This window comes from Momordica charantia (genome assembly GCF_013281855.1).
Source record: "Momordica charantia cultivar OHB3-1 chromosome 3 unlocalized genomic scaffold, Mcharantia_2.0 BLBB01000003.1, whole genome shotgun sequence".
NCBI classification, from domain to species: Eukaryota; Viridiplantae; Streptophyta; class Magnoliopsida; order Cucurbitales; family Cucurbitaceae; genus Momordica; species Momordica charantia.
In genome coordinates this window covers 22,329,072-22,348,489 of record NW_028275161.1, presented here as the reverse complement: position 1 = coordinate 22,348,489, position 19,418 = coordinate 22,329,072, and the positions used below count along the sequence as shown (strand labels likewise).

Sequence of the window (19,418 nt, the reverse complement as noted above, 5' to 3'; positions counted from 1 at the left end):
CTATTTTGATTTTTATACTTTCTATTTTAGTTCATCCTGACCATAATCCTTGTATTTTTTAAATGTTAATTTTAATTTATCTACTTTCAACTTTTATTCATTTTAGTCGTATAATTTTAAGATATTTATTCTGATCCACATAGTTTTAAAAATTGAATGTAAAAATTGAATGTTGTTCATTTTTACAAAATTTTAGCACAAATTTTAGACACAAAATGAAAAAAAATCTTTAATACAAATTTATGGCTACATTTCCAAAAATTTTAGCAAAATTTTAGTGAGTGAAGTGTCAAGGTAACATTTTGATCGAAATAAATGAGATAAAATAAAAAAAAAAGTGATCAAAGTGATCCCTTGTTTAAAAGTACATGGATCAAAAAAAATGTTTTGAAAGTAAAAAATTGAAATAAACGAAAGTTGACAATTTATGGACTAAAATGGATGTTTTGAAGGTAAATGAACCAAAGTCGAGGTACATTGACCAAAAGAGTATTTAAACCCCACATTTTATTTTCGGAGAACTTTAAATTATGCTTCTATCATACTCCTGTTGTAAACATCTCTTAATTAAATGCTTACGTGGTGAGTTCATGGAACTCAACCATATTAATTTAATGAGCATATTATATTAACATTATGTTAAATGTAATTATCTTAGTGGTGTTATTTTGAGTTATAATATAAATACCATTATGCAAAATATTTGAAGGTTGCTCTAAAGCTGGATATTATCAATGGGAACAATTGCATTGGCGAAGAGCTTCAATAAAAGTAGATTAGAGGATCAGAGAACGTGACCTCCTTTGAGGTCAAATTCGATGTAAAATGTTGCGAGGCAATTAAACGATCTTCTATGTGTTAACACACTAAATAAGTACAAGATTGGTTTGGACATCTTTATTGGACGAGCCGAAGTATCTAGGTTATAAAGTTTGACCTTCGAAAAAACTGAACCACTACAGTATATAGGCTCTAACTTTTCTAAAAGTCAAACCGAAATACATGAAGTCATGTTCAACAACTCATTAATCGTCATTCCAATAGTTATATCATGAATCATACAAAGAATACGATCGATTGGTCTTCACCTATAAATAAAGATATTCTACAGGTATGTCATTTTGATTTTTCGTGAGATAGATTGAAACTAGCTCGACATCAAAATTTCTTTTTTTTTCTCTATGCAAGTGTCGTACTCTAGTCGGCCACCCCATCATTGTCCAATTGGAAGTGATCATAATCATGAAGAAAAAACAAAGAAGATCCGCACCCAGTTGACAAGATTGAGGGAAGTAGGGAAAATTATTATTTTTTTATTTTATTAAAATTTTTTTAATGAATGGTACGACAAATCAATATAACTGTTCAAGAGTTTTGGGATGTAAATATTTTCTTTAATTTCAAATTAAATACAAAGTGGAAAAAGGATAATCTTTTCTTTTCTCCCATCACAATCTTAAATAATCATATAATAAAATGTAAATATTTTAATAATAATATGTGATTTTAAAAGAGATGAAAATAGATAAACATAAAAGTTCAGATTTGTTTAAATCAGAGATTTGTCTTACTTAATTCTTCAATACAAAGTGTGTATTTTAGAAAAATCTATTGCTTCATTTTGATCTAAATTAATTGCTTTCTCTGGAAAATAATATGAGATGGAGACATGCTTCTCACCCTATCCTAATAAGTTAGTTTTGTCATTTACTAAACTTACAACATTTCATTAAATATGATATCAGAGGGGATAATTAATCACGTCAATTTAGAAATTCAAATTAATTAATAAAAAAGTATAAATCTAAAATAAGAAATCTAAAATAGTTAAAGATCACGAAAAAAACAATCGTGATAATTATTTTTTATTTTTACCTCTTCATCGTCTAAAATTAATATCTGCATTCGCAAATTTTCATTTTGACTGGTTCAATGTTTCCCTACAAAGAAAACAAAGGGGATAATTAATAGAAACATTAAATATATTTTTTCTTTACCCCTTCATCGTCTAAAATTAATTTTTACATTCGCAAATCTTCATTTTGACTGGTTTAATTTTCCCTACAAAGAAAGAAAACTTTAATCTTCATTATTTTTGGGAATGTTTAAAAGAAAAACCTTTAGATATTTTGGGAGAAAGAAAAGAATACAGATTTTGATGTATCCAAACTTAGTTTTCTTTTCTTTTATAAATAGTTTGTAAGGGCAAAATGGATGCTTTTATAATAATTTACAATCATACCTATACATAAATGGATGCATTGTTTGTCAAACAATCACAATTTATTTAGATTAATTTCTCTCAATAAACACCTTGTTTGAAGTTTGAAGAATAAATTGGGTATATGACATGAGTTTTGAACAAAAGAAAAAAATACATGATTTTAAAAATGGTTTGCAATCACACCTATACGGGTTTGCAAATCACACCTATACGCGGATAGATGTATCACTTTGTCAAACAATCACAACATTTTAGATTAATTTATCTCAACAGATACCTTCGAATAGTCGTATCTCGTAGGAGTTTGAAGAGTAAAATGAGTATATATTAAAAAATTGAGGGCATTTTATAAATGGTTTGCATGCAGATGCAGTCATACATTGAGACTTCGAGATATAGAGAAGGAAATTATATTTTGGAACAAGATATAGAGAAGGAAATTATATTTTGGAACATTTCAGAGAGTATGATGAGTATGTTGAAAAAGATGCAACCTATATTTCACAATATTTCAAGGAACCTATATTTTTGCACATTTCAAGGGAATTAATTTTTAAAGATATTTCGTAAGAGGCAACTAATATTCCAAGACATTGGCATTTTAACAACCTATATTTAGAGACATTTCAAGACAATCTACATTTGAAAAAACATATATCTAAGGGCATTTTAAGACAACCTATATTCCACGACATTTCATGGTAATCTAAATTTGAGACACCTATATTTCGAAGACATTTTGAGATAATCTATATTTCAAACTAATATTTCATGACATGTCAAGACAACAAATATTTTGGGACATATCTATACAACCCATATTTCAACCAATTTCGAGGCATTCAATCTAAAATTTTCAAGCATATCAAGGCCACCATCTTTCGAAACATATCGAGGCATCCAATATTTTAGGACATTTCAAGTCAACCAATATTTTGGGGCATTGAACCAATCTATATTTCATTACATTTAAAAGAAACCCATATTACAGGACATTTAAGGCAACCACTTCTTCGAGACATTCAAAACAACAAAATTTTCGAGACATTCAAGGCAACAAATTTTCAAAGACATTTAGAGGCAAATAATATTTTGAGACATTTAAGGCAACCAATTTTCTGGGACATTTATAGGTAATTCTAAGGCAGCCTATAAGTAACCAATATTTTATGATAGCACATAATTGAAGCGACCAATATCTCGAGCAAATCCATAAATAGAAAGAAGTATTTCAAGACAAATCGAGAAAATCACTACATTGAAGCACCAAAATTTAGAGATAATTGAGATATCAATGTACTAAATATTTTGCTACTAGATATATCAGTACAACATAACATATAAAGAACGATCAAATTAGAACAAAAATGCGTGAATGAACAAAAGTTATTTTAGGAAACATATACAACCTCACAACCTAAACAAATTAACGTGTTGAAAATACCATAATGCACAGTGAAATAAATAAAGTCAAGTATTTAAAGAAAACATTACCAAATGATTCCTCAATTTAGATGATAGCGCATATAAGCAAAAGCTAATTTGAGTGTCGATGGCTAGAGACAACACCTTTATTGGAAAAGAGAAAATTGTAAACAATCAAACTTGAAGTAAACAAAATCAAACAAATTACTCGATAATCATCTAAACACATGAGCATGGTGAAAAACAAGAAGTCAATTATATCAAGAAAAATTACCAAATAATCTACGAGTTCAGATGATGAGACAGATGATGAGATGATGAGACGTACGTATACAAGTAAGTTATTTTGTTCATATCAAACCATTCAATCATGCTATACAAAACGAGAAATTGACAAACGAATGGACATAATTTAAAAATGATCCCTAAGCAAGGTTGGAACCCATGATAGAGCTATTAATAGGTATTAGACAAGTAGGAAAACTATTAATGCACCTCTCATCCATAACTAAAGAAACAAGCTTTGTATCAATAAACAAACAGTAAATAATAATCCAAACAGGCTACACAATAATCCAAAACAAAACAAATATATGTAATTTCAATAAACAGAATTAAAATAACATTGAAACACTACTAAAATAATAGGGAGGAGAGAGAGAGAGGAAAGGGAAAGCGAAAGGGAAAGTGAAACAGACATGGAGGAGGGAGAGATAAATATGGGAGGGATCCTCATTTAACAAAATAACAACATATTTTACTAGTCAATACAAAGCACCAAAGGTAAAAAGCAACAACAATGACCAATACAATAAACAAAATCACCACCACAAAAACAATCAATGATAATGTATTGAGATAGAGAATGCATAAGCAAATCCAATGCTCCCGTTTCAGATGGACTATGAGAATGACCATCTTGAACAAAAGAGGATTCAATAGTTTGGTTGGAAGAGCCTTGGGACAAGACACATTGACATAGAAACTAGCTATAGTAGTCAAAACAAACCAGCCACATAGAGAGAAAGAGATTTAGTAGGGAAAAATCATGTACTTCTCCAGAGCCATTGTGTTTCAAGGGAAAGGGAAAAGCGACAGAGGAAACGGAGGAGAGAGATGAGGGAGACAGACAGATAGGGAGGGGGGGGGGGGGGACCGACAGAGGGCTGAGAGAAGCGGAGAAGTGAGATATAGGGAGGGTGGGCAAGGGGAGGGGAGAGAGAAGAAAGGAAAGAAGGGAAGGAGAAAGAGGGAGAGAGAAGGAGAGAGAGAGAGGAGAGAGGAAATGAGGTAGGGGAGAGAGACAACATAAAGGCCAAGTGCACCCACCAAATAAAAACAAAGGTTTAGAATGAGATAATTTATGGAGAGATATCCACACCACAAGAACCAAGAGAAAGAAACTTGAACAGTCCACATTCATAATCCAACAATGAAACTAAAAACATAGCATACGGAAATTCAAATCTAACTTGACTTTATTATTCAAGCTAATCTCATAGGATAATTGAATGCAAACAATGCTTTCATCTCTAGAATAAGAAACCTAACTAAATCCTTACCGGGCCCAATTTCAGGTCAAATAGAATCACAACAGCAAGCTCGGAAAATTTCTAACCTCATCCCCTAACATATTGTCTAATATGTGAAGAAAGCATATATCAGGTGAGGTTTGTGGGCAACAAAAACGAAAGATATTGATCATCACTATTTTATATACTGTATGAATATTTATGAATTTCATCATGAAGGCTGTGTGCAAGGGTAACATACCACACTGAAAGGATCCTTTCCCATCATCAGTATTCCTTTTATGAAAAATTCTGTCAGTCATTGATGAGGCAAATTGGATGGATAAAAAAGGGTATAGGCCTTTAGACGAGGCAACAATGATAAATCACATTACAAAATAGAAAAAAGACCACCTATTCGCACTTGCATTGGTTAGATGGCAAAAGCCAACAAAAAACCATCTTCCTTCAATCAAGATTTCTAAATGTTGAACCTATAAAACGAGTTATAGCAGGATGAAGCTAGGCAACTATACGTTTATCATAACTACAATAGTCAAAATTCAGCATTTCAAGAGATAAACTAACAAAGTCACCCTCTTTAATCTTACATTTAATAAGGGATATAACCTGTGGTTCAGCGACCTTGTTCAATGAAACTGAACCCGTAAGCAGTGTCTGGAAAGGCCAACAAATTAGAGATCAAATTAAATAAATTATCTCTGGAGAAAAATGCATTGGGCTTCTACAGGGAAATTTTAATGAAACAATAGTTTTAGCATTTAACCAACCGCTCACCCAACATTTGTTCTAGATAAACCACAGAAAAGAGTTACTGGACGCTGCAAATCTGTAGTCAAATGAATCTGTCTTACTAGCATTCTGTTACAAGAACCAAACATAATGATTGTGGAGCGAATTAGAAAACAAATATGGCATTGCAAAAGAGGAATTGGAAATAATAACATCATTGACCTACCAGAAGGTCCTTACCATCAGCATGCTTTTCCTTTAATTTAACATATGTCAAGTGCTTTGAGCTTGCTATTGCTTTGCTTCTTTAGTTTATATTTCTCCCTTGATAAATCTTATTTTGAGTTCATAAGTCAGCAAACCCCTCCCATGATTCTTCAAAATTCCGTCTATAAATAATGATATAGAACAAAAAACTAATATGATGAGAGGATACGAAAAATGCACTTTGATGGCCGGTGGGTTTTAGAGACGGGGAGAATAAAAATCCCTTAGCAGTGTAATTGGGTTTCCCTGCTATGCTTGAAGCAACCTCTCTTATATGATAATCGAAAACAAATCTCAAAAATAAGTTTTTGGTGGCATTTAAATTTGAATCACCTATTTTAAGGCTCCCTAGTTGAATTCCACCTACAAAAAAAAACTGTTCACTTCCCTATAATCTTGTCACTTTAATGTCGAATTCTTGTTATTTGTTTTTAACTAAACACAAGTTAAATGTGAATTTAAAAGGAGAATGAAAGCGGACTTAAAAAAGAATAAGTGTAGAGAGTCATGATGCCATTTAAAGGAACAAAAGTAAATTGAAACTTTGAAGAGAGTTCATCCTTGCTTGTTCTTGTTCTGGAGTATACACCTGTTTGCCCTTCCCTTTCCCCATAGTAGAGAGGCCTTCAGGAACTAAAACATCCTAAATAAACTTTTCTTTCAAAAATCTGAGAAGCAAAAAGACAAGACCCATGAATTTAGCATTTTCTTGCTTCAATGTTTTCGTTGAAGTGGCAGTGGATGTTCTATCAAGAAGAAAGGGGGGAGGGGGGTGATAGTCCGTATCCTATGGTAGTGAGTAGTGACCCGTTTGGGTGGGATCCCTCTTCCACCGGAAAGAAAAGCAAGTAGGCCGTGGTTCGACATAGCCAAAAACACCATCAACTGGTTTATCAATTTTCTCGCTGGCAAAGTGAGAAATGGCCACAGAATTCATTTGTGGAAAGATAAATAGGTAGGCCCATAAACCCTCGAAGCCTTGTTTTCCAAATATTTTCACAATCTCTGTGAAGAAAGAGGCAACCATGACTGTTGGAACAAGGAAAATTCGGATTGGAATCCTAACTCCACGAGGGATTTAATGGACGGAGAAGTAGGGAGAGTAACCACACATGAGAGGTCTCGTTATATTTCAATGCAACTCAGTAGAGTTAAAATGGATTCGGGATTAATGTTATTTATTATACTAACATTGAGGTGTGGTAGAAAACTTGACACTACAATTTAAAAGTGATGACAAAAGTTCAATCATAAACCATGCTTAAAATATTTACCAAGAAAATAACGACAAATATTTTTTGCAAATTTCGTTGCATACACCTTCTTCCTTGGAATGTAAAGCTCGGTGATCATTCCCACTTTGTTCTGCATTTTGACTTCAACAACCCAATTTAGTAAAGAAACAGCGCATTGCATCAAGACAGGAAAAAAATTGATTTATAATCCACCATATAAGCGTCAAAAGTTGACTACTATCCCAAAAAGTTGGGGAAAACAAGAAAAACAAAAATAATTAAAAGAGAAGAAAAAGGAAGCTGAAACTGAAGACAACAGCACACACACCAGTAGCAAGTCGGAATCATCTTTTCCGAGGCAGGAAGGATCATTATCCACACACAACAGGAATGTGCAGAAACTATTTCAGTGGCATTGATCCCGGATCCATTCCACAGAGACTCCAATAGCCTGACGGAAAAAAAAGAAAGAATAATCTGAGTGGAGCAACATTACCGATTGAGAAATCCATAATCTCAAGTCTTACTTCTCTGAATAACGGAAATGTTAACTTCTTTGTCGTTCTAGGACGTATACTTCATCTAAATCTACCAAAATAATAATAATAAAATACTATAAATAGAAAAGAAATCGCCATGCACATGCAACCCAAAATTCAAACAATAATCTGAATCCTCTCAACTTGCAATCAAAGACAGAAACTAACCTCCTGTGTCGAAAGATCTCAGGATGATGCCATGGGATGGGATGACGTTAAAAATTTTTAATCAATTGGCAAACTTCACTGCGGTCGATGCGAACGCCTCCACTCTGTCGACATCTCATCCTGGGTGATCGAGTTTCAAAGCGGCCAACTTTGGATCAGAGATATTGGCCGTTCCAATATTATGAGATTGTGGTTTCCATAGATTTTCGGACGTGGGAGGAGGGCATTATCGTTTCATGAGGTATAGGGGAGATGAACAAAAGAACCATTTATGGTCACGGTGGGATCTAACCGATTTAAACTTCCATCGGGATGTGATCAAATGAATGATTTAGGGTTCCGGTAGGATCTAATCGAAAGGAGGATTTAGGGCTTCGAAGACAGAGACGAGAGAACTGGAAGGTGAGTTCAAAATCCAAGGAAATTTTTGTTTCGGCATAAAAAAGTAGCGGATTGTTCAATCGAGGACAAAGGCAACAAATAAGAGTTCCATCGGAATTGAGAAAACTCCAAACCGGGAGCCAGTGCGATTAGAACCTGCGAGATCAGACCAAGAAGAAGAAGATTGCAATATGATTTTACGTACTTCCAACATCGATAATCGACTGATAATGAGCGAGAGAGCGAAGAAGAGAATACCCTAACTGGAAACCCATAAATGAGATCGGAAAAGAAAAGCGAATGATGAAGGCCACAGAGGAGGAGGAGAAGAAGGCTGGAGAGGAAGAGCTACTAACGTTTGAGGCGACGTTTCTCTAACCAAACAGAAGCGACTCCGTACTTATAGCCGTTGGATCGTGCGTGGAGAAGAAGCTAACTCAAAATAAAATGCTTTTAACAAAATAAAAACCATCAAATAACAAATGATGGGCCCCTAATTCGGCCCACGGAGCCACAATCATCTCTCTCTCTATCCTTTCATAACGAAACTCAAAAAATAATAAAATAAATAATACATTTCAAAATATCGATTACACGTTACCTAACCAGTAAGAAGTTGTAATTAATTTTTGTTTTAGTAGTTCTAAAAATAAATTGTTATAAATACAATACATTATTTTATCAGGTTTTGTGTTTGTGTGTGCGTGTATATATATATATATATATATATATATTCTCAAAATGAAAATATTAATATAACAATCAAATCTCTGGAAATATAAAATAAAACAAAATAAAAAAACTGTTTTTACTTTATTTTTAAATTTTTAATTATACAAAATTTTAACATTTTAAATTCAGACTAGTTCGAATTTTAAATTATAATCGCATGACATAAGTCTCTCACTCTCCCTTCCTGCATATAATAAAGGTACAAATTTTTTCATTCTGATTGTAGCTACTTATTAAGCTCAGCCTTAGTAGAAGTGGGTAACGACACTCGGTGGACAGTCTATCCGCTCTTAAGTGGTATTATCAGCCATTCCGAAGGTGGTTCGGTGAGATTTTGAACCGAATTGGTTCGGTTTAGTTTTCAATTAGAGAACCGAACCGAACCAATAATCTTACACCCCTAATATGTTATGTACCATCAAGGAAATACATAATAATCTTACAAAACAAAAAGAATTATAAGCCCATGTCATATATATATTCTATACCACCAAGGAAATACATAATAATCTTACAAAAATAAAAATTAAAAAAGAATTATAACCTGAGAGGCAATTTATCAAGATCCACGGCATATATCACCCCTCCCCTTAGCAAACTGACCTCATATATGGCACAGAATTTGGCTAAAATTAAAAGCAAAATATTACCCTACTCCAATAACTTTTTATTACTAGTAACGGAACCGATAAGACACCATATTACTACAAGGCAAAGAACAAAATATGATCAGTATACTGTTATTGAAGTACTGTTATTGAATCATGTCACAGTAATTGTTGTATCAATAGATTTGAAAAGTTTTGAAACATACCTGAACTGAAGTTATGGGTAGGAGAATCCATTCTTAATCAACCAACCACAAGCGAGTCCGTAACTTATAGCCATTGGAACGTGCACGGAGAAGAAGCTTAACTCAAAATAAAATTATAATATAAATTCATTTAATTTCTCTTTAATTTCTGGAGAGATAACCACACCACAAGAACCAAGAGAAAGAAAATTCAAAAATGCTTTTATCTCTAGAATAAGAAACATAACTAAATCCTTTCCCATCATCAGTATTCCTTTTATGAAAAGTTCTGTCAGTCATTGATGAGGCAAATTGGATGGATAAAAAAGGGTATAGGCCTTAAGACGAGGCAACAATGATAAATCACATTACAAAATAGAAAAAAGATCACCTATTCGTACTTGCATTGGTTTGATGTCAAGAGATAAACTAACAAAGACACCCTCTTTAATCTTACATTTAATAACGGATATAACCTGTGGTTCAGCAGCCTTGCTCAATGAAACTGAACCAGTGAGGCAGTGTCTGGAAAGGCCAACAAATTAGAGATCAAATTAAATAAACTATCTCCGGAGAAAAATGCACTGGCCTTCTACAGGGCAATTTTAATGAAACAATGGTTTTAGCATTTAACCAACCACTCACCCAACATTTGTTCTAGATAAACCACATAAAAGAGTTACTGGACCCTGCAAATCTGTAGTCAAATGAATCTTTGTTCTTCCACCATCACATATCTGCAAATAAAACAAAACTATTGATAAATTTTATGGCAATAATTTAGAAATGTCATTAAGTGGACGCAACTAGAAAAATAGCATTGGAAGTGGACTTAAAAACTAAGCACGACGACTCTTTAAAAATGACCGTTTTAAGTTTATAACATTCCTTAATCAATATTTGAAGAAAATAAAGCTAAGGATATACCCTTCAACTCACTGCCAATATTCCTAGCGTTTTTCATATCACTATCGTTGTCAAAGCAGTGCAGAATTCCCCCACAAGCTGAGTTAGAAAAACATAAATGCAACAAGAACAGAGAGAGGATGGAGCAAAAATTAACTTCAATACCTGAGTTAGTGCCACACCACCCTCAAATAAAGTTTGCAGGCAATGAAACCAATAAAAGAATACAGCAAACTGGGAAGAGTTGCATACTGATCCATATTTGCCTAATTGACTCCCAATTATTTGCAATTATAAGAAGCCCTCAAACTGCAACAGACCTCGAACAAAATAATCTTGTTCCCCGAACACGAAGAACCAGTAGGTTTGTTTATCAACCATAATCCATCTGAAACACAATGTCAAATGCTAAGATGTATCATATAAAACTAAACTAAGGGTAAATTCGAAAAAATAACCTTGTTCCCCGAACACAAAGCACCGTTTATTCAACCATCATCCATCTGAAACACAATGTTAAAAGCTAAGACAGTATGATTACTTACTAATGGTAAATTCTTTATCGGATGTCCCAAAAGGGACTTACTAGTGGTAAATTTGATTGCGAGAATGTATAAATCTCATTTTGTCGACATGGAAAATAAAAATTTAACTTCCAATAAAATTAGCGTAGGCAATAAGGTGAAATAGGAAATTTCCGATCAATTAATTTTCCTTAACTCACCTCACATCTTTTAAAAAATCATACAACAAAAAGTTCAGTAAGAGGAAAAATTATTCAAAGCAACAGTTTAAGAAATGGACAAAATTTCAAAGGAAGAAAAGAGGCTGGAATAAAAAATTTAAGAGAGCGAAATAAAAATTTCGGAGAAAATATGTTTTGAGGGTTGGACAAAAATTCCAACGGCCAACATCAATATCCCAACAAAATGCAAAAGAGAAAGCCCATAACATTATCTTTTTACCTCTGAGAAAAAGATTTAACCGAAATGAAGAACATGCTACCTTGACTGATTGAGTAGCTTCGAAGTAGAATATTATACATAAATATCCCTCATATTTATCCAATACAAATAAGACTGCAACAAAACTTCAACTGGTAAATAAATTAGGAAGGAAGAAAAAAAGGGCATATGCTATTATGAATATTGAGACATTGAAGAATATTGAAATGGAAACATACCTAATGGAAATAAATCTTAGACACTATTTGAAGCACAAGAGAAAACACGATTCTAAGGAGATGATGAACATGGAAACTGAAACATACCAAAGAAAAATATATTTCTTGTTGACAGGAAAATGTAAGTAGGTTTTTACATGGGTTCTAGTCTGTCTTTGAATGTTTCAAAACATCTGTTATAGGTGTTAATACCAACCTAGTAAAGCAGTCTTCTTGGGCTCAAGAGGATCGGATGTAAAGTGGAATCCTTCCCTTTTAACTACTTGGAATTTTACCTTGGTGGTAATAAAAAATTTAGGCCTCCTTCCCAAATGAGGAAGGTTAACCCTCGTGCAAGTATTTCACATCCAATTTTTCTCTCTAACAAAAGCCCCAGTTGAAGTGACTCAAGTGAACAAAATGATGAAAAATTTTATAATTAAGAAAAAGGTGTACAAACCCCTGAAAATTAGGCAATAATTCATAAATCAATGGCAAATTGGGTCCAACCCAATGACACAAGTTTCACCAGAGATTGAAGACTATAACACACAAATCTTTAAATCCTATAAAAGATCCACACTCTTTAGGAAATTCATACTATTTAGTTAAAGAAAATTATTCCATGGGTTAAAGATTCCTAATGTAACCTGTAAGTGGATCTCAAATTGGGTGAATTTTTTCTATGAATTGAAGATCATCTTCCGCTAATCTTCATACCCTACAAAAAGTCCATTCAATAAGAGATCAACCTAGCTAAGGGTTACGTTACAAATCTTTAAGACATGAAAATTTTAACTCTCTCCAAAACGTGTGGATTAAGTAAAAAGAATTGAAGATTACCCCTCACCATCATTCAAAAACTCTAGAAAAATCAATCAATTAGATAAAAAAAACCCTTAAAGATTAGGCAATAAACCATAAATCAATGGCAAAACCGTGTCCAACACATAACACGAACTTCATAAGGGGTTGAAGACTATAACCACAAATCTTTAAACCCTATAAAAGGTCCGCTCTCTAAGAAATTCATACTATTTGGTTAAAGACAAATATTCCATGGGTTAAAGATTCCCAATGTAACCTATAGGTGGATCTCAAATTGGGTAGATTTTTTCTATGAATTGAAGATCATCTTCCGCAAATCTTCATATCCTACAAAAAACTCATTCAATATGAGATCAACCTAGGGGTTACGTTAGAAATCTTTTAAGTCATGGAAATTTTGACTCTCTCCAAAACATCTGGATTACGTAAAAAGAATTGAAGATTACCCCTCACCATCATTCAAAAACTCTAGAAAAATCACTCAATTAGATAAAAAAAAACCCTTAAAGATTAGGCAATAAACCATAAATCAATGGCAAAACCGTGTCCAACACATAACACGAACTTCATAAGGGGTTGAAGACTATAACCCACAAATCTTTAAACCATACAAAAGATCCTCTCCCTAGAAAATTCTTACTGTTCGGTTAAAGATAAATTCTCCATGGGTTAAAGATTCCTAATGTTTACTATAGGTGGATCTCAAATTGGGCGGATTTTTCTATGAATTGAAGATCATCTCCCGCTAATCTTCATACTCTACAAAAAGTCCATTCAATAAGAGATCAACCTCAGGGTTACGTTAAAAATCTTTAAGACAAGGAAATTTTGAATCTCTCCAAAACGTATGGATTATGTAAAAAGAATTGAAGCAAAAACTCTAGAAAAATCACTCAATTAGATAAAAAAAACCCTTAAAGATTAGGCAATAAACCATAAATCAATGGCAAAACCGTGTCCAACACAATAACACAAACTTCATAAGAGGTTGAAGACTATAACCCACAAATCTTTAAACCCTATAAAAGATCCACTTCCTAGGAAATTCATACTATTCGGTTAAAGACAAATTTTCCATGGGTTAAATAATCCTAATGTAACCTGTAGGTGGATCTCAAATTGGGTAGATTTTTTCTATGAATAGAAGATCATCTTCCGCTAATCTCCATACACTACAAAAAACTCATTCAATATGAGATCAACCAAGGGGTTACATTAGAAATCTTTAAGACATGAAAAATTTGACTCTCTCCAAAAAGTATGGATTCCATAAAGAGAATTGAAGATTATCTCCAACCAAGCTTCCAACTCTAGAAAGTTCACTCATTTAGATGACAAACCCCTGAAGATTAGGCAATAAACCATAAATCGATGGCAAAACTGTGTCCAACCCAATGACACGAACTTCATAAGAGATTGAAGACTATAACCCACAAATCTTTAAATCCTAAAAAAGATCCGCTCTAGGAAATTCATACTCTTTGGTAAAAGACAAATTTTCTATGGGTAACCTATAGGTGGATCTCAAATTGGCTGGATTTTTTCTATGAATTGAAGATCATCTTCCGCTAATCTTCATACTCTACAAAAAATACATTCAATATGAGATCAACCAAAAGGTTCAATAGAAATCCTTAAGACATGGAAATTCTAGCAAGCTCCAAGAAGTATGGATTCAATAAACAGAGTTCTTGCACTAACCTTAAAACTCTAGAAAGTTCACTCAATTAGGTAACAAATTCATGAAGATTAGCCAATAAATCATAAATCGTAAAACAAAAAAAAGGGATGAATATGGCAATACAAAAACATAAGCCAAAGAAACCAAGAGAGCCACAAAAAGAATCACAATAAATGGTACTAATTATTACAAACCTACAAATTTGCACTTAGCTGCAAGTATCTCAAGTGAGTGAATAACATGATGATATGTATACTAAAAAAATGATGATATGTGGGTTCAATCAACAACAAGTTAAAATATAAAATCAGCAAATAGAAATGGAAAGTGAAAACACAAAGTGCGAGTTTGCAAGCAAGAAAAGAACTGAAGAGTTCAAATAACACAAATTCAAATGTTAAGGACCTTTAGCCAATCATTAATGAATACTTGAAAAAGAAAAAAAAAACAGAGAAGATGCAGAAAAAATGTTGCACAATGTTTGTCAGCTGTAAAGGAACAAAGCATGAGTTCTTATGTGCCCACGCAGAGATCTTATACTTCATTGATCAAACCAGTTATGTTACTGTTAGTAAAAAGCACAAAAAATTTAGACACAATCTAAATTATCGTTGTTTTCCAATTGATGCCACAAACAACTAAACTCGAACCACTTGACTAGAACATAACCTACGACATGAAACAACAAACTCCAAGACAATAAGCCCTAACTTCCTTCAAAACAGTATCCTATCTGGTACAGCCAAAGAAGCCACAACAATTAAATAAAATTGAATAAATTTACTACCAATAGAATAAATTGAACTTACTCAAATACTGGACCATTACAGCTCGATGGAACCATGAGGATTCGGCTTTTGATCTCATGGAGATGGAATGAATACCTAACGATAATGCTGTGATAGAAAATATCTGCACAAGAGAAGTTAATTCCTAGACATGCACAAGAGAAGTTAATTCCTAATTAGCCTCATCCATGGCTATTCTCCTAGATCGCCTCGCCACCAACAATAATGCTCTGATAGAAAATATCTTTTCCTCGAAAATATGTTCATCCATATGCTTTTGAACACCTACAAGTTTTGGGAAAAAAATAGAAGAGTGCAAAAAATTAGAGGGAAAAAGAGGTAAAAATGTTAATAGATAGAAGAAATGTTGAGACAAAAAAAAAGATAAAAAGAAGAGAGGATTAAAAAACAAAACTTTTGTAGAAAAATCATAGAAGTTCTTAAAATATTTTTTAAAATGCAAGTATATTCATAAAAAAGTGGAAAGGAATTGGAAAAAAGTTCGAGGAGACAAATTCAAAAGGAAAAGATGTTAGGAGATTGACAAATAAAGAAAAATTTTCAACTCTTAAAAAAGTTAGTGCAGGCAATAAGGTGAAATAGGAAAATTTCCGGTCAATTAATTTTCCTAAACTCACCTCACATCTACAACTCAGAAAATCATTTTGAAAATAGTGTTCAAATGTTAGGGAGAAAAATACTTGAAAGTACAATAAATTTAGAAAACAAGTTTTATATTCGAAAATTACTTTTCAAAATCATACAAAAATATTTTGAATAAGACAAAAAAAATTTCAAGAGAAGAATTAAGAAATGGACAAAATTTTGAAGGAAGAAAAGAGGCTGGATGGTAAATTGAAGAGAGTGAAATAAATATTATAGAGAAAAAATATTTTGAGGGATGTTTTGAGGCTGGAATGTTTTGGGCACCATCAACATCCCAACAAACTGCAAAAGAGTAAGATCATAACATTATCTTTTTATCTCAAGACGAAAAGATTTAACCGAAATGAATAACATGCTACCTTGACTGACTCAGTAGCTTCGAAGCAGAAAATAAATATATAAATATCCCTTGTATTTATCCAATACAAATAAGACTGTAACCAAACTTCAATTGGTAAAAAAATTTGGAACGAAGAAAAAAAGTGCATCTGGTCATATTAATATTGAGACATTGAAGAATATTGAAATGGAAACATAACTAATTGAAGAATATTGAAATGGACAATTTGAAAGTTGAAACATAAGAGAGAACAGAATTTTAGGATAAGAAAAAAGTGCATTTGCTCATACGAATATAAGGGAGATGACGAACATGGAAACTAAAACCCCTTGATGATTAGGCAATAAATTTTAAACATATGGCCAAACAGGGTCCAACCCAATGACATGGACTTCATTAGGAATTGAAAACTATACCAGCGGATCTTTAAACCCTATAAAGGATCCACTCTCCAGGAAATTCATACTATTCGATTAAAGATAAATTTTCAATGGGTTAAAGATTCAACTATAGTTGGATCTCAAATTGGATGGATTTTTTCTATGAATTGAAGATCATCTTCCGCTAATCTTCATACCCTACAAAAAATCCATTCAATATGAGATCAACCTAGCGGTTACGTTAAAAATCTTGAACATATGAAAATTTGACTCTATCCAAAAATGATGGATTGCATAAAGAGAATGGAAGATTATATCCCACTAACCTTCAAACTCTAAAAAGTTGACTCAATTAGATGACAGACCTCTGAAGAATAGGCAATGAATCTTAAACCGATGGCAAAACCCTGTCCAACCAGAATTTATTAGGAATTGAAAACTATAACCCACAAATCTTTAAACCCTATAAAAGATCCGCTCTCTAGGAAATTCATACTATTTGGTTAAAGACTAATTTTCTATGGGTTAAAGATTCCTAATGTAACCTATAGGTGGATCTCAAATTAGGTGGATTTTTTCTATGAATTGAAGATCATCTTCCGCTAATCTTCACACCCTACAAAAAATACATTCAATATCATATCAACCTAAAGGTTACGCTAGAAATCTTTAAGACACGGAAATTTTGGATCGCTCCAAGAACTATGGATTCGATAAAGAGAATTGAAGATTATCCCGCACTAACCTTAAAACTCTAGAAAGTTCACACAATTAGATAACAAACTCATGAAGATTAGCCAATAAATCATAAATCGATGGCAAAATCGGGTCGAACCCAATGACATGAACTTCATAAGTGATTGAAGACTATAACCCACAAATTTTTAAACCCTATAAAAGATCCGTTCTCTAGGAAATTCATACTATTTGGTTAAAGACTAATTTTTCATGGGTTGAAGATTCCTAATATAATCTATAGTTGGATCTCAAATTGGGAGAGAATTAAAAAACAAAACTTTTGTAAAAAAAATCATAGAAGTTCTTAAAATATTTTTTAAACTGTAAATATATTCATAAAAAAAGTGGAAAGGAATTGGAAAAAAGTTTGAGGAAGCAAATTCAAAAGAAAAGATGTTAGGAGATTGACAAATAAAGAAAAAATTTAAACTTTCAAAATATTTAGGCAATAAGGTGAAATAGGAAAATTTCCGGTTAATTAATTTTCCTAAACTCACCTCACATCTACTGTTCCAAAATTCATTTTGAAAATCGCTTTCAAATCTTAGAAAGAAAAATACTTGAAAGTACAATAAATTTAGAAAACAAGTTTTATTTTCGAAAATTACTTTTCAAAATCATAAAAAAAAAAATTTAAAAAGTTGAGTAAAAGGAAAAATTCTTCAAGACAACAATCCAAGAAATGGACAAAATTTCGAAGGTAGAAAAAGAGGATGGAATGGTAAATTTAAGAGAGTGAAATAAAAATTTTGGAGAAAAAATGTTTTTAAGGATAGATAAAAATTCTTCAAGAGAAGAGTTAAAAGAAATGGACAAAATTTCAAAGGGAAAAAAGAGGCTGGAATGGTAAATTTAAGAGAGTGAAATATATATTTTGGAGAAAAAATGTTTTGAGGGATGGACAAAAATTCCAACAGCCACCATCAATATCCCAACAACTTGCAAAAGAGACAGCTCATAACATTATCTTTTTACCTCAAACGAAAAGATTTAACCGAAATGAAGTTCATGTCATGGGATAAAGATTCCTAATGTAACCTATAGGTGGATCTCAAATTGGGTGGATTTTTTCTATGAATTGAAGAACAGCTTCCGCTAATCCTCATACCCTACAAAAAATACATTCAATATGAGATCAACCAAAAGGTTCAATAGAAATCCTTATGACATGAAAATTTTGGCTAGCTCCAAGAAGTATGGATTCAATAAAACTCTAGAATTGAAGATTATCCTGTACTAACCTTAAAACTCTAGAAAGTTCACTCAATTAGATAACAAACTCATGAAGATTAGCCAATAAATCATAAATTGATGGCAAAATCGGATCCAACCCAATGACACGAACTTCATTAGTGATTGAAGACTATAACCCACAAATCTTTAAACCCTATAAAAGATCAGCTCTCTAGGAAATTCATACTATCTCGTTAAAGACAAATTTTTCATGGGTTAAAGATTCCTAATGTAACCTATAGGTGGATCTCAAATTGGGTGGATTTTTTCTATGAATTGAAGATCATCTTCCGCTAATCTTCATACCCTACAAAAAATCCATTCAATATGAGATCAACCTAGGGGTTACGTTAGAAATCTTCAAGACATGGAAAATTTGACTCTCTCTAAGAAAAGCATGGATTCCATAAAGAGAATTGAAGATTATCTCCCACTTATCTTCGAACTCTAGAAAGTTCACTCATTTAGATGACAAACCCCTCAAGATTAGGAAATAAATCATAAACCGATGGCAAAACCGTGTCCAACCCAATGACACGAACTTCATAAGGAATTGAAGACTATAACGGAATTCATGGAAGAGTTGCATACTGATACATATTCGCCTAATTGGCTACTAGATATTTGCAATTTTAATAGAGCCACAAAAAATGTAAAACAATCACTAA

General features: G+C 32.6%; 1 long non-coding RNA gene across 8 annotated transcripts in view; it reads right to left on the bottom strand.

Moving 5' to 3' along the window:
* Positions 1 to 757: 757 nt before the first annotated feature.
* LOC111008577 (uncharacterized) overlaps positions 758 to 19,418 on the bottom strand; it is a 31,636-nt gene continuing 12,975 nt past the window's right edge. Inside the window, exons 18-26 of one of the 8 annotated variants that reach the window (XR_015789699.1) lie at positions 15,415 to 15,678; positions 11,393 to 12,817; positions 11,100 to 11,322; positions 8,123 to 10,765; positions 7,744 to 7,866; positions 6,154 to 7,556; positions 5,959 to 6,010; positions 5,772 to 5,838; positions 758 to 3,793 (exon numbers count right to left, since the gene is read on the bottom strand). This is a non-coding gene — a long non-coding RNA (uncharacterized LOC111008577). Of the gene's footprint in view, positions 7,557 to 7,743; positions 7,867 to 8,122; positions 10,766 to 11,099; positions 12,818 to 15,414; positions 15,679 to 19,418 lie in introns of all 8 variants that reach the window. The other 7 variants (XR_015789693.1, XR_015789695.1, XR_015789692.1 and 4 more) reach the window with 7 other exon arrangements.